The sequence below is a fragment of the Ptychodera flava genome (genome assembly GCF_041260155.1).
Source record: "Ptychodera flava strain L36383 chromosome 3 unlocalized genomic scaffold, AS_Pfla_20210202 Scaffold_25__1_contigs__length_14229661_pilon, whole genome shotgun sequence".
Taxonomy (NCBI): Eukaryota; Metazoa; Hemichordata; class Enteropneusta; family Ptychoderidae; genus Ptychodera; species Ptychodera flava.
This window is the reverse complement of record NW_027248279.1, coordinates 4,284,228-4,296,880: the sequence shown is the minus strand read 5'-3', so window position 1 is coordinate 4,296,880 and position 12,653 is coordinate 4,284,228. Positions and strand designations below refer to the sequence as shown.

Genomic DNA, 12,653 nt, shown 5'->3' with positions numbered 1-12,653 from the left:
CTGTTGGCGTACGTCGACTGTATGGTTCGATGCTTGGGTGTAAAGTCCACATGGGGTCTCTTTACAGTCATTTAGAGTGGATCGGCGTACAGTTGTATTTCAAATATCGGAATTCGCTTTATTATGATTGTATACAAATTTACTCTTTAAACGCATTTTGAAAATCAACAGTGCAAAACATTTTCATGTATAATGTTTGTGGTTTTGCTGATTATACTAAACCACTTGACCACCGAAGCTTGAACTTGTTTTGAAGTAAATGTGTTGTAAGATCAGTGAATACAGGGACACTGTGGAAGGTGTGGCCCGTGTTTGACTTGTTATGAATGAATGTTATCAAGTTTCTCAAGCCGCTATTCGTACAATAGACGAATTAATAAAGGTAACTACATGTTAATTATATTCCCTGCTAAGTATCAAAACACAAGATTAGCTCCAATTATCATACAAAGTTTATAACATGACCAAAATAAACTGTATTTAGCTGCATTTACATGTCTATGAAAGGAGGGAGGGATTGAGTTAGTCCTAGTCTGTAAGACGATTATGCAGATGTCAAATGGGAAGACGGTAGATATTACCATCTTCATATTTGACACGGATTTTTCACAAAATCTAAAATGCCTGCCAGGAAGAAAGGAACAAATCCTCGAAAAAAGCTCGATTTGCAAAGTGATTATTTGAAAATCATGATATTTGGCATACTTGCATATGACAAATCTTTAATGTTAAAAAATTGTTATAAGTTGTCTTGCCAGGAAATTTACTTACTAGATAACAATTTCAATGGAAAACAAAGGCTATGACATTTTCATAATCCTCTTACAGACGAGGACAATTCGATCCCGCTGATCTATTCCCCCTATCTTTAACTATTTCACTGCATTTAAATTACTGTGAGATGAAGAGATGGAAACGTAACCGAGATAAAATTTGTTGTTCAAATACCACTCTAATAATGCCACAGAATTGGATTGATGACAGTGAAGCTGCGATGCATATGTGTTTGGACTGCTTCGGTGGACAGAGAGACCAAGACCAACAAGCAAATACACACACAGACACACACAGACAGACACACACACACACACACACACATTTTGTGTGTCCCTATATGTGGTCATGTAGTTCTTTGCACAACACATAAACATCTAGTTGAAATTTCATCTTGATGGTGCAATAGCTAATATCCCTAACCAGTAATCAAGTTATGGCATGGTAAATTTACGTCAGTTGAAACTTGTTGCACCATACTACAATAATATCTTCGTTGTTTTTCTTTCGTCAAATGACCAAGTTACGGAAAATGATTTCAGGACGATTTAAACTTTACACTCGATATGCTTTCAAAGACATGTAAATGCCGATAAATACAGTTTATTTTTGTCATGTGATAAACTTTGTATGATAATTGGAGCTAATCTTGTGCTTTGATGCTTAGCAGGGAATATAATTAACAGTACCTTTATTGATTCGTCTATTGTACGAATAGCGGCTTGAGAAACTTGATAACATTAATTATATCTCAGCACTCTAGTTCTCAGTCACAATGGCAACGGTAATACAGGTCTGTCATTCAAGACCTAGAAAAACTACAGATTTGTTGACAACCTTGGCTCATCCATTACCGGTACATCTTTATTCCTCACACTTAAATATACATATAAGTTGAGCGTTTGCACTTATACTAATATTTATTTTACTGGTGTGTACATAAATCTATAAAATACTAGTCACTGCAACATGTAGACGGTATTTGAAAACTTACTACAAACAAATGCATTCAAGAACAGTTTGGAGATGAAATAGTAGTAAAACCAAGTAATTAAATTACCGCTGGACAGTGGTTCAAGATGCTGCTATTGTTATTGTCATTCTGTATTTATTGCTTTGACATGGTATATTATTCTTTGCCTGCCATTATTGATCCACTTATTTTACGCTAAAAGGAAATTAACCTTCATGACACATGGGGTTACCACATACTCTAAAATACTTCGCCATCTCTGTTGTTGATGCTCAATTGAAGCAAATACATTTTTTTCTTCAATCATGTTGTCACTTCCTAGAAATGACAGTTTCTTCCGCAACCCTTGCAAGTTGCCGGCGATCAAGTTTATTGGAGAATGTCTTTGGAAACTCCTTGACAAAGATTACATGGTCTGGAATGTGAGCTTCATGAATTCGACCATGACATAATTTGAGGATTTCTTCTTCTGTACAGACCTGACTGTTCTTGGTTATGATGCATATACGCACACACGTTGGTGTACTTTCTCGTCTGGTATTGCTACAACTTGAACTTGAGATACTTTTGGGTGAAGGGCAATGGCCATCTCTATTTCTGATGGGTAGATATTGATTCCTTCACGTATGATCATGTCATTAAGCCGACCTACAATCTTACACCAGCCATCCTCATTCATTGATACTAAATCTCCACTTTTGAACCAGCCATCAGACGTTTTCACTTTGTCAGTAGCTTCTTGGTCATCCAAGTAGTACAAGAACAAAAAGGGGGAACGAACCCAGAGTTCTCCTATAGTATTCACAGTGACAATATTTCCACCAGCATCGACTACTTTGATTTCATTACCTGGCGTTGGATACACGCAGTTTGGGTACTTTAGCATTTCTTCTGAGCTAACACCAGACACCTCAGAAAACAACCCATCTATCATCTCCGTAGAACCGTAGTCATCAACTACATGACAACCAAGTGCAGATTCAGCCAGCTTCATGATTGACTCTGGCACAAGATACCCCCCAGTGAAGACAGTCTCCAAACTTTGCAAGTTATATTCATTAAAGTGTGGATGATTTATCAAATCAAATAGAACATTTGGTCGTAAACGTGTGCGAGTTACACATTCATCTTGCATCACCCTCATTGTATTCTCTATAGAATACTTTGATAGTAAGAATATATCGATGTTGTACCAAACAACCCTGGAAATAGAATTGCTCGTATGGCACCGATATGTGCAAGGTCTGAGCTGGCAAGCAACTCTCTGGCCTTTGAACACTTCTCTCTTGTATTAGATGCTCTCTGTGAATTGATCTGTGTATGGTGTGTGTGCACTACACACTTAGGGAAGCCTGTACTACCAGATGTGAAGTACAATGACAGGATGTTGTCACTGCACACATGATGTTGTCTTGCTTGCAGTTCTTTCTCTAACACATTGCCTGTTGTCAGAATCTGTTGGAAGCTAAGACTACCTTGTTTACCATCTTCATCCATTTCTATGACAGTCTGGAATGACGGAAATCTGGTTTGTACATGCGGCGTGCCAACTTCACAGCTCTCTAACTCTGAAATGATTTCATAGAGATCTACTGAAGGATGGTCACCTTTACTGTCTACAAGGATTTTACACTTTGTCACATTCAGTAGTCGCTCTATTATTTGTGATGTAAAACCAACCTGGAACTGTGCAACTCTGGCACCAACTTTTGCAGCTGCATAAAACGAGATGAGCCATTCTAGACGAGTTCCAGCCCAGATGCCAACACAGTCTCCAATCTCGACCCCTAACTGAAGAAACTTTGAAGCCATTATATCGACTTGCTGTTTAAAATCTCTGAAGGTGATTCTGACACCAACTGCAGGAAACACAAAGGCTTCTTTATCAGGAAACATTTCTACTGATTGATCAAGGTTATCACTGATAGTATCTCCAGCAAATCTGAGTGGAAGAGGGTTATGCACATAGCTTTGTGTAAAACTTGACATCTTCGATTCCATGTTATGTTGATATATAAAATGACACGTGTATCTGAAAAAATCATACAAACAAAATAACCTATGTAAATGTTATCTACTAGTTTACAACAATACAAGACAATCTTTTTATTCTGACTTAGGGCCTATGGATGTAAGGGGAGAACCATTTGATTTCTGGGGGTTTGGAGGAAGTGGGTATGGGAGCTTTTTTTTTTCTTGTCAGAGAGACAGCAATTATTTTTTTCTACCGTCAGACCTGCATCAATTTTTTTTCAAATGGAGTAGCAGTGCAATTTTTTTTATTCGTCATCAAGTTTGTAATGCGTTGTATATAAGGGAGCCGTCATTATTTACAGCCTGAAACTCCGAAATTTAGAGTGCCCCCCCCCCCCGGCCAACCACGATGAATTTGAGTAACCTCCCTCTCTAAATCTGAAATTTTGACTGACCCTCCCCCACTTAGAAAAGTTAATACCAATACATATAATTGTAAAATTTACAAAATATAGCAACTGTAAAGACCTTTCAAATCCTGATGTACCCTGCTAGACTATCATCAGTTATCTCATGATGGTTCAAAAAAGGTGAACCCATCAAAATGAAATTCAAAGTCACAATAAAATAAAGATCTAAAAGCTCACACAGTAATATCTAACCATATACTATATTGTTTAATTTCGATGGGTATTATGACAGGGTTTTCACTAGGATATCTGACCGGGCAGAATTTGAAAGTACAGGGGGAGAACAAGCGAGAGGCTTAGGGGGAAAGTGTCACATGGGCTTTCCCCTATCTTGCATGGAAATTTTTAAGATATTGATGTGTGAAATGGTGCAGTCTGGTGCAATCTGAGAGGTGTTTTAATTTTTTTACTAAGTGAAACTGTTAGAATACCCCAAGGGGAAAAGCACGAGAGGGAGGTCCCCCCTCTCGTATTGGAAATTTTGAGATATTAATGTGTTTAATGGTGCAATCTGAGAGGAGTTTCAGTTTATTTTGCAATTGGTAAAACTGTTTGAAAATGACATTGAACACTGATATTTTTACATTTTTACATTTTTGCATGATCAGTGTTTGAGTCACAATATTCAACAACAAAACAATGACAATACAATTTGTGAAAAACAGTTCTGTTTGCCAGAGACTGAAGACAAATGAATATACAGAAACGGAAAATCTGTGACCTTCTTGTGTCATTTCTCCAGCTGCCAGCTTCTAATGAAAAGCCTGAATATGGTATGCTTAACTGTCAAAATGGTCATTGAACTGAGGTAAATTAAAACATGTTTCTGTGATAATAAAGGATGAATTCACAACAGTTCAGATTTGTCCTAGATCCTGTGAAAATTTTGAGAAATTAATGTGCGCCACAGTGCAGTGTAGTGCAATCCAAGAGGTATTTTCAATTTGTCTTTTACCAGTAAAACTGTTAGAAGACCCAAGGGGGAGAGCATGAGAGCGAATTGCCCCCCTCTCGCATTGAAAATTTTGAGAAATGGTTGTATATAACGGTGCAATCTGAGATGTGTTTCAATTTATTTTGTTCAAATAAATTGAGTAACCCCCCTTCTTCCTCTCCACATTTTGAGTAACGCTCCCCTGAAGTTTTCAATATTTTTAATGACCCCCTCCCCCCCCTCACATTCCTCCGAATACATGGCGAGACACCGGTGAATCGATAGTGCTTTTAAAATGACCCTGGTTATGTGATCTCAGTCCCCGGTAAACCGGTTTGTTGATTGAGTGATTTGTCTTAACGGTGTTTAAGAACCAAAAATGGGCTTCCTTCATCAGTAGCTCTCTTGTTTAGCATCCCCTCTGCTTGGTTGTGTGACTATTAAGTCATCTTCCTCCTCAAAGAGGAGAAGCCAGATTAGTTATTGCGAGAGTTTGCCACTATTGATGGACTCTATAGTGAATGATCCGGTGTGTGGTGTCATATTATAATTAACATGACCAAGCATCATTGTAAGTTCTCAGGGAAGATGTTATCTTTTGCGGTCAGAGAAACAAGGCTCACACATTATATTTCATTCTATTTGTTGTTCCTCAATTTTTCATTGTCAACTTGTACATCTTTCTAACATATTTATATTGAGAGAGTAACATATTGGTTTTAATACTAGTTTATTGATTCCTGTCTTGTGTTTTAAATTTTCACAATTTACAGAAGTCAAACAGTCCCCTTTAGATAGTGCCTATTCCATTGAGATATTGCAACAGAAATCCTGAAATATGATTTCTTGGGTCAGAAAGGGGAAGGAAAGCATAGAGTGTACTGAGGTGTATAGTAGACCTATGTAGTGCATGCTTATATCATATGTGCTGGGGAAAAAAAACATAAGAATTGCTTGTGGTGAAAACATTTGCGCCGCCTATGGTGGCGTGCTGGCAAAGAATACATGAGAATAAGATTTCCAAATATTGCTCATTTCTGGTGCATTGTGACAATTTTTTTTTTTACTTCTGTCTGTTATGACAATTTTTTTTTCTCAGGCCATGACAGGACGAGCGTAAAGTTGGCGTCATACTCATCCTCATCCTCAGCCTCAGGTGACCTTTCTAGCTGATGCTGAAAATGACGCTGCTCAGCGTCAGCTTCAGCGTCGTATCCGAACATTGCCGAAGTTATGCTACCCGATGACGGATAAATGATAAAGTTCGCCCATAAATTGAAGAAAACAACAACTCCATTCTTTCTCAACTTTCTTTTGAATCGTAAAACTGGTTCGCAGGTAATATTTTATCGTTAGAATATCTCATACAGACAAGTTTTTTTGAAATGTTCGTAATTTTCAGCCCATGGATCCGTGGATGTGTTTGTTGGTATCCTCTCAACTCTTGCGTTAAGATTTTCCAAAAATTGGTGCAAACAAGGTATACATGGTCCGAAATGTGTAAAAATCGCCACCATGAGAGGCGATATGAAAGCCCTAATTATTCAGAGGACATATAAAACAATTAACTTGTAAAATTATGACTTGAGGCCTCAAAAGTCAAGGTATTAAACATACAACCTTTGAACTTTAAGGAAATTTAGGGCTAAGAATGTTGCGTTGTAACTACATAATGAGAAACGGATATTAAGAGGAGAGGTTACTAAATATTATAAAATACAAACCTCATTGTGTTTTGATTAACAGTTACAGTGATATGAAACTTGGAGCACATTTTTAAAGTCGTTTTTACACTTATCATTCCATTAGACGCATTCGGGAATAATCGGATCTGACGCCGGTGAAGCTGACGCTGTAGCGTCATCCTCATCCTCATTATCGCGTGACCCCTGAGGCTGAGGATGAGTATGAGTATGACGCCAACTTTACGCTCGTCATGACAGGATCATTTTTTCCTTCTATCTCGCCTGGTGACAAATTCCTCTTTCTCAAAATTCTCCATACCCCCCCCCAAAAAAAATCAAATGGTTCTCCCCTAATTTATGTAAACATAATTTAAGCTGGGCTGTGGAACTACAGCAAAATAGGTACTGCATGTTGTGACCATGGAGGTCTCTGCTACCTCCATGTTGTAACTTAGTTGCAGTACTGTAGTTGTGCCGTCCGACCCAAATGCAAAGGCAAAACCTCGAGCTACATAGCCTAGAATCTATTCGTCCGCTTGCCTCCGTACCTCCGACCAGTGGGTCGGAGGTACGGAGGCAAGCGGACGAATAGTTTCTAGGCTACGAGCTACAGCACAACAGCTAGTTGTGACTAAAACTGTTGGTCAAGGCCAAGGCATGAAGGTACCAAAGACTCTGGTACCCACGAGCGCCAGGCTCGCCGCTTCACGAACCTCCAAGTTGTTCCACCGTCACTTGTGATCGGTCTATCCCGCTTGGAGTCTATGCCCCATAGACGTGTGTATTATGCCTTTTTTTTCTCAGGCATATGTACACACGTCTATGAGGGCATAGACTCCGAGCGGAATAGACCGATCAGCGGATCACAAGTGACAGTGGCTGTTGATGACCCTTTTAGGCGGTCCTACTAAAAACTGCCCGGCAATGCCCGGCACTGCCCGGCGACAAACAGGGCACTGCCCGGCACGAAATAAGCGCGTCAGCTATCACAAGAAGTCGATATCTACATACCACAGACCACTAACTCTTATTAAAATCCTAAAAAACCATAGTTCAAGCCTCGAAAACGTCGATTTACTGGTTTATAGTTACGGCATTCGTAACCCTACGCTGGGCCGGTGATCTGCGACCTACCCTACCTGCGATCTACTCTTCCACTCATGAATAATTAATTGGATTCATGCAAATATTGCTACTTATGCATGACAGCGAGTTCTATTCAGACTACACTGCCTATTTCAAAGTGGAGTCTGGTAAATACGAAAATGTAATGGGAGAAAGGTGGTTTTTACGATCACTCAATTACAGAGAAGTTATGCTTACGGATGTGATGAACTTCTTGTCCATGTTTAGTAACCTTTCCAATGTTAGAGAGGAGAAGAATTCTATTATTTTAGGCCGCCGTGGCGCCTGTCAATAGACAGAATCCGGCTATTGACAGGCGCCTGTCAACAGACAAAAGTTGGCTATTGACACGCGGGAGGTTTTTCGTCAAAATTCACCATATTTAAGCCTAATAAACTGTCCAATGCTTGTTAGAATGCTTGATAAAGCCTTTTTACACTCAATTATGAATAAAGTCGTAATTTTGAGTAATTGTAGAAGTTTACCGCGTACGATTGCACCTTGCAACGCCGCGCCTGTCAATAGGCTATTGACATGCGGGACTCGCTGTCCAAATTTTAATGGATTTTTTATCGAAACATATATAGATGGCAATGGGAGTATAGATGGCAATGGGAGTATAGATGGCAATGGGAGTATAGATGACAATGGGAAAATAGATGACCTGCATAAGAGACGACGTCAAAAGTTCAAAACTTCTGACCCAACACCCAAACGCCCACCTCCATTGAACCTTAATTGATGAATATCAATAATCAGAGGTTCCCATTTAATCTTCACTGTGATAATTCCAATCATACTTAAAACATTACCAGGACGGAAAGTTGCAAATAACGACAATGTTCTAATGAAAAAAAACCCCATTTATTTCTGGTAAAAATCTCATCAGTAAGATAAGTCCCTGTAATATAAGCAGGTAAATATATAAATGTCTTTCACACCAAATCAAACAAGAATATCGTTTTTGCAGGATGAAACTTTTTTGGGTTAAACCCCCTCAGCACAAAACCCTCCCCGCCCCAAACTTAAAGAATTCGGATTTTTATCTTTTGACGTGGTCTCGAAGGGAGTGTTATGGTTACCAGGCTCAAGCTATACCTGCGAACTACACTTCCCCGGCCCGGCGACCATTAACACTGGCTGCACTGAAGAGCTGTGACCCCGGGGCTGTGACGCCTGTGGCTATTATGTCGTGAGGTTTTTGGCATCGATAACCAACCCCTAATTATTGTTTGAGAATGGCTTAGTGTTGACTGGAGTCTATAAATTGAACGAAATCAGCAAAATGAATTTGGGAAGCGTAGATCACAAGGGAAGTATAGATCGCAGAGGTATCGGCCAGGTAAACTTCCTGCGACCAACACTGCATGTCTTCCCCGCGGCGATGGATGTGAATTTTATGTTGCAGGGTTTGTGGTGTCGAAAATTATTTGATCCTGTGTAATTGGTTTCGAACGTTTAGTATTAAGTTTGAATTATCAATCGAACGAAACAATTAAATGCTTCTGGGAAGCGTTGATCGCAAAGGGAAGTATAGATCGCAGGGGAAGTATAGATCGCAGAGTTACCTGCGAGCTATACTTCCTGCGATCAACACTGGCTGCCGTTGTGGTGATGCTAGTGAATCGTATTTTGCGAGGCTTGTGACATCGATAATCGATCCCTGATAATTTTCTGATATGATTTAATATTATATCTAATTTATCAACTGAAAGGTAATAATAAAGCACGTTGGAGAAGCGTACATAGCAGAGGGAAGTATAGATCGCAGAGATACCTGCGAGCTAAACTTCCTGACAGTACAATGGATCCCGGATAATTGTTTTGGTATGACTTGATATTACATCGAATTTATCAACTGAATAGTAATAATAAGATAGGTTGGAGAAGCATAGATAGCAGAGGGAAGTATAGATCGCAAGGGAGGTAGAGATCGCAAAGCAGACTCACCTGCGAGCTATACTTCCTGCGATCAACACTGGCTGCTATTGTGATGATGACAGTGAATCGTATTTTGCGAGGTTTGTGCCATCGACATCGATAATCGGTCCCAGATAATTGTTTTGGTGTGATTTAGTATTACATCGAATTTATCAACTGATTAGTAATAATAAAATACGTTTGAGAAGCCTACAGAGGTAAAGGGAAGTATAGATCGCAAGGGAAGTATAGATTGCAGAGTCAACTGCGAGCTATACTTCCTGCGATCAACACTGGCTGCCATGTGCATGCCATTGTGGTGATGCCAACGAATCGTATGTTGCGAGGCTTGTTGCATAGGCAATCGATCCCGGATAATTGTTTAGGTCTGATTTAATATTACATCGTTATCAACTGAATAGTAATAATAAAATAGGTTGGAGAAGCATAGATAGCAAAGGGAAGCGTTGATCGCAAGGGAAGGATAGATCGCAGAGTCACCTGCGAGCTATACTTCCTGCGATCAACACTGGCTGCCGTTGTGGTGATGCTAGTGAATCGTATTTTGCGAGGTTTGTGCCATCAACATCGATCAACGATCCCGAACAATTGTTTTAGTATGATTTAATATTAACTTGAGTTTATAATTGAACTGTAATGATATAGTACGTTGAGAAGCGTAGGTGGCAGAGAGGAGTATAGATGGGGGGGAGGGGGATCGCAAGGGAAGTATAGATCGCAGAGTTGAGCTATACTCTCTGCGATCACCACCGGCTGCCATTGTGGTGATGCCAGTGAATCGTATCTTGCGAAGCTTGTGATATCGATAATCGGTCCTGGATAATTGTATTTTGTATGTTAATATTACATCAAATTTATCAATTGAACGGTAAAAATAAATATATTTGAGAAGCGTAGCTCGCAGAGGGAAGTATTGATCCCAGTCACCTGCATCTAAGATTATGATCATTGTTCCGCGATCAGACCGACACTGCCTTTGGATAGACCGACTTCATTTATTAAAGTTAGATGTTGCGACATTCGCGGTACGTATCGAGGTGTGGCAGTTAGCTTGTGGCAATTCTTCTGTGAACCGAAAGAACAGATATGCGTGCTGTAAAGTAATTTGTTGGAGTGGCGTAGAAGGGAAGTATTGATCGCAGGTGTGTTTGACAGAAAACCATGCGATCTACCCAACTCTATCTTGTAGTAATTTGATCTATACTTGTAGGCCTACCGATTGGATGAATATTTTATTTATTTGATTTATTAAAGGATGGATGTGTCGATTATGCTTACATCTTCAACTTTGTCAGGACATTATTTATTCCGTCATGAGTTTCTTACGTTCACATCGCAAGTAATTACAACCATCTCACCGTGGCTAATTTCTTACACCAAATAGTAAACAATACACATGATAAAACATGAATATTAATAATGCCGAAATAATACACAATCAAACCATACCACATGTACGAAACATTAAAATACACTAATGAGAATTGTGGAGCAACCTTCCTCTATTTTACTCAGACATTAGTATAGAGTTTTTGACACAATGCAAGGAAGTGATGATGGCTAGATGAAATTTTCAAATATCCCATTTTGAAGGTTTGCAGTCGTCATAACAAAATTACTGGCTGCAAACAGATTACAGCGAAACAGTGATTAGCGAAAAGCACGCAAAGTTTGCCGAATTTGTAGTTTGCTCCTAACGACGCTCGCGCTCGCTATAAGGATCTGAAGAACAAAATGAAAATGAAATATAAATCAGCTGAAGGCCTCCACCGGGGACCTCCATTACATCATGCATCGTAAACGGACCGAATGTACGGCTACATTTGGTTGAAAATCTGCAATCGTGGAGCGTAGATCGCAAGGCAGCATTGCTCGCAAGTCAGCATAGATCGCAGTATATACCTGCGATCTATTCACCCATCTTTCACGGGCGCACAGGAAATTTGCATAAAACTGTACATTTTTGCATAAACCTAATTAATTATTCATGAGTGGAAGAGTAGATCGCAGGTAGGGTAGGTCGCAGATCACCGGCCCTACGCAATCTTGTTTACAGAACCAACTATTTACTGAGAGAAGGGGTAGTAGCCTATCGAAATTTAAACGAAACTTCGCCTTGTACTTTGAAGTCTTGCTGGATGGGGTGTCCGAAAGCAAGTGCTTGCATATTGCATTTGACAGTTCCAGATTCCCGGTTCTTTTTTCCACTTTTGATGTTATCGATGTACAATTCATTATTCTGAGGGCTAGCTGGCCCAGCGTAAGGTTACAAACGCCGTAACTAAAGACCAGTAAATCGACGTTTTTGAGGCTTGAACTATCGTTTTTTAGGTTTTTATAAGAGTTAGTGGTCTGTGGTATGTAGATATAAACTTCTTGTGATAACTGACGCGCTTATTTCGTGCCGGGCAGTGCCCTGTTTGTCGCCGGGCAGTGCCGGGCATTGCCGGGCATTGCCGGGCAGTGTTTAGTAGGACCACATTTAGGGGCATCGCGAACAAGCGACGAGGTCAGCGCCTGTGCTTATGCTCAATTTCGTAACAATACCTTAAAAACGACTAATTTGGGACGACAAACCAAAGGCTGCAGACAGCGCGAAACACTTATGGAACCTTTCACGTTCTTCTCACCGATCTCGGTCTTGACAAAGTCATATGTTGTAGCCTTTGCACTTTGACCTTTCCAGGGTGACCTTGATGTCGTTACATGTTGCATGATGGGTAATTTCCAATATGGCGATCACCATTAATGTTTTGCTCAGCTAAGCGACATCGTAC

At 39.9% G+C, this 12,653-nt stretch overlaps 1 long non-coding RNA gene across 1 annotated transcript; it reads right to left on the bottom strand.

Moving 5' to 3' along the window:
- Nucleotides 1-1,617: 1,617 nt before the first annotated feature.
- Nucleotides 1,618-12,540, bottom strand: LOC139125650 (uncharacterized). The gene is made up of 2 exons (XR_011550316.1): nt 12,424-12,540; nt 1,618-3,779 (listed from the first exon to the last, which is right to left on the bottom strand). It is a non-coding gene; the product is annotated as an uncharacterized lncRNA (long non-coding RNA).
- Nucleotides 12,541-12,653: the final 113 nt, after the last annotated feature.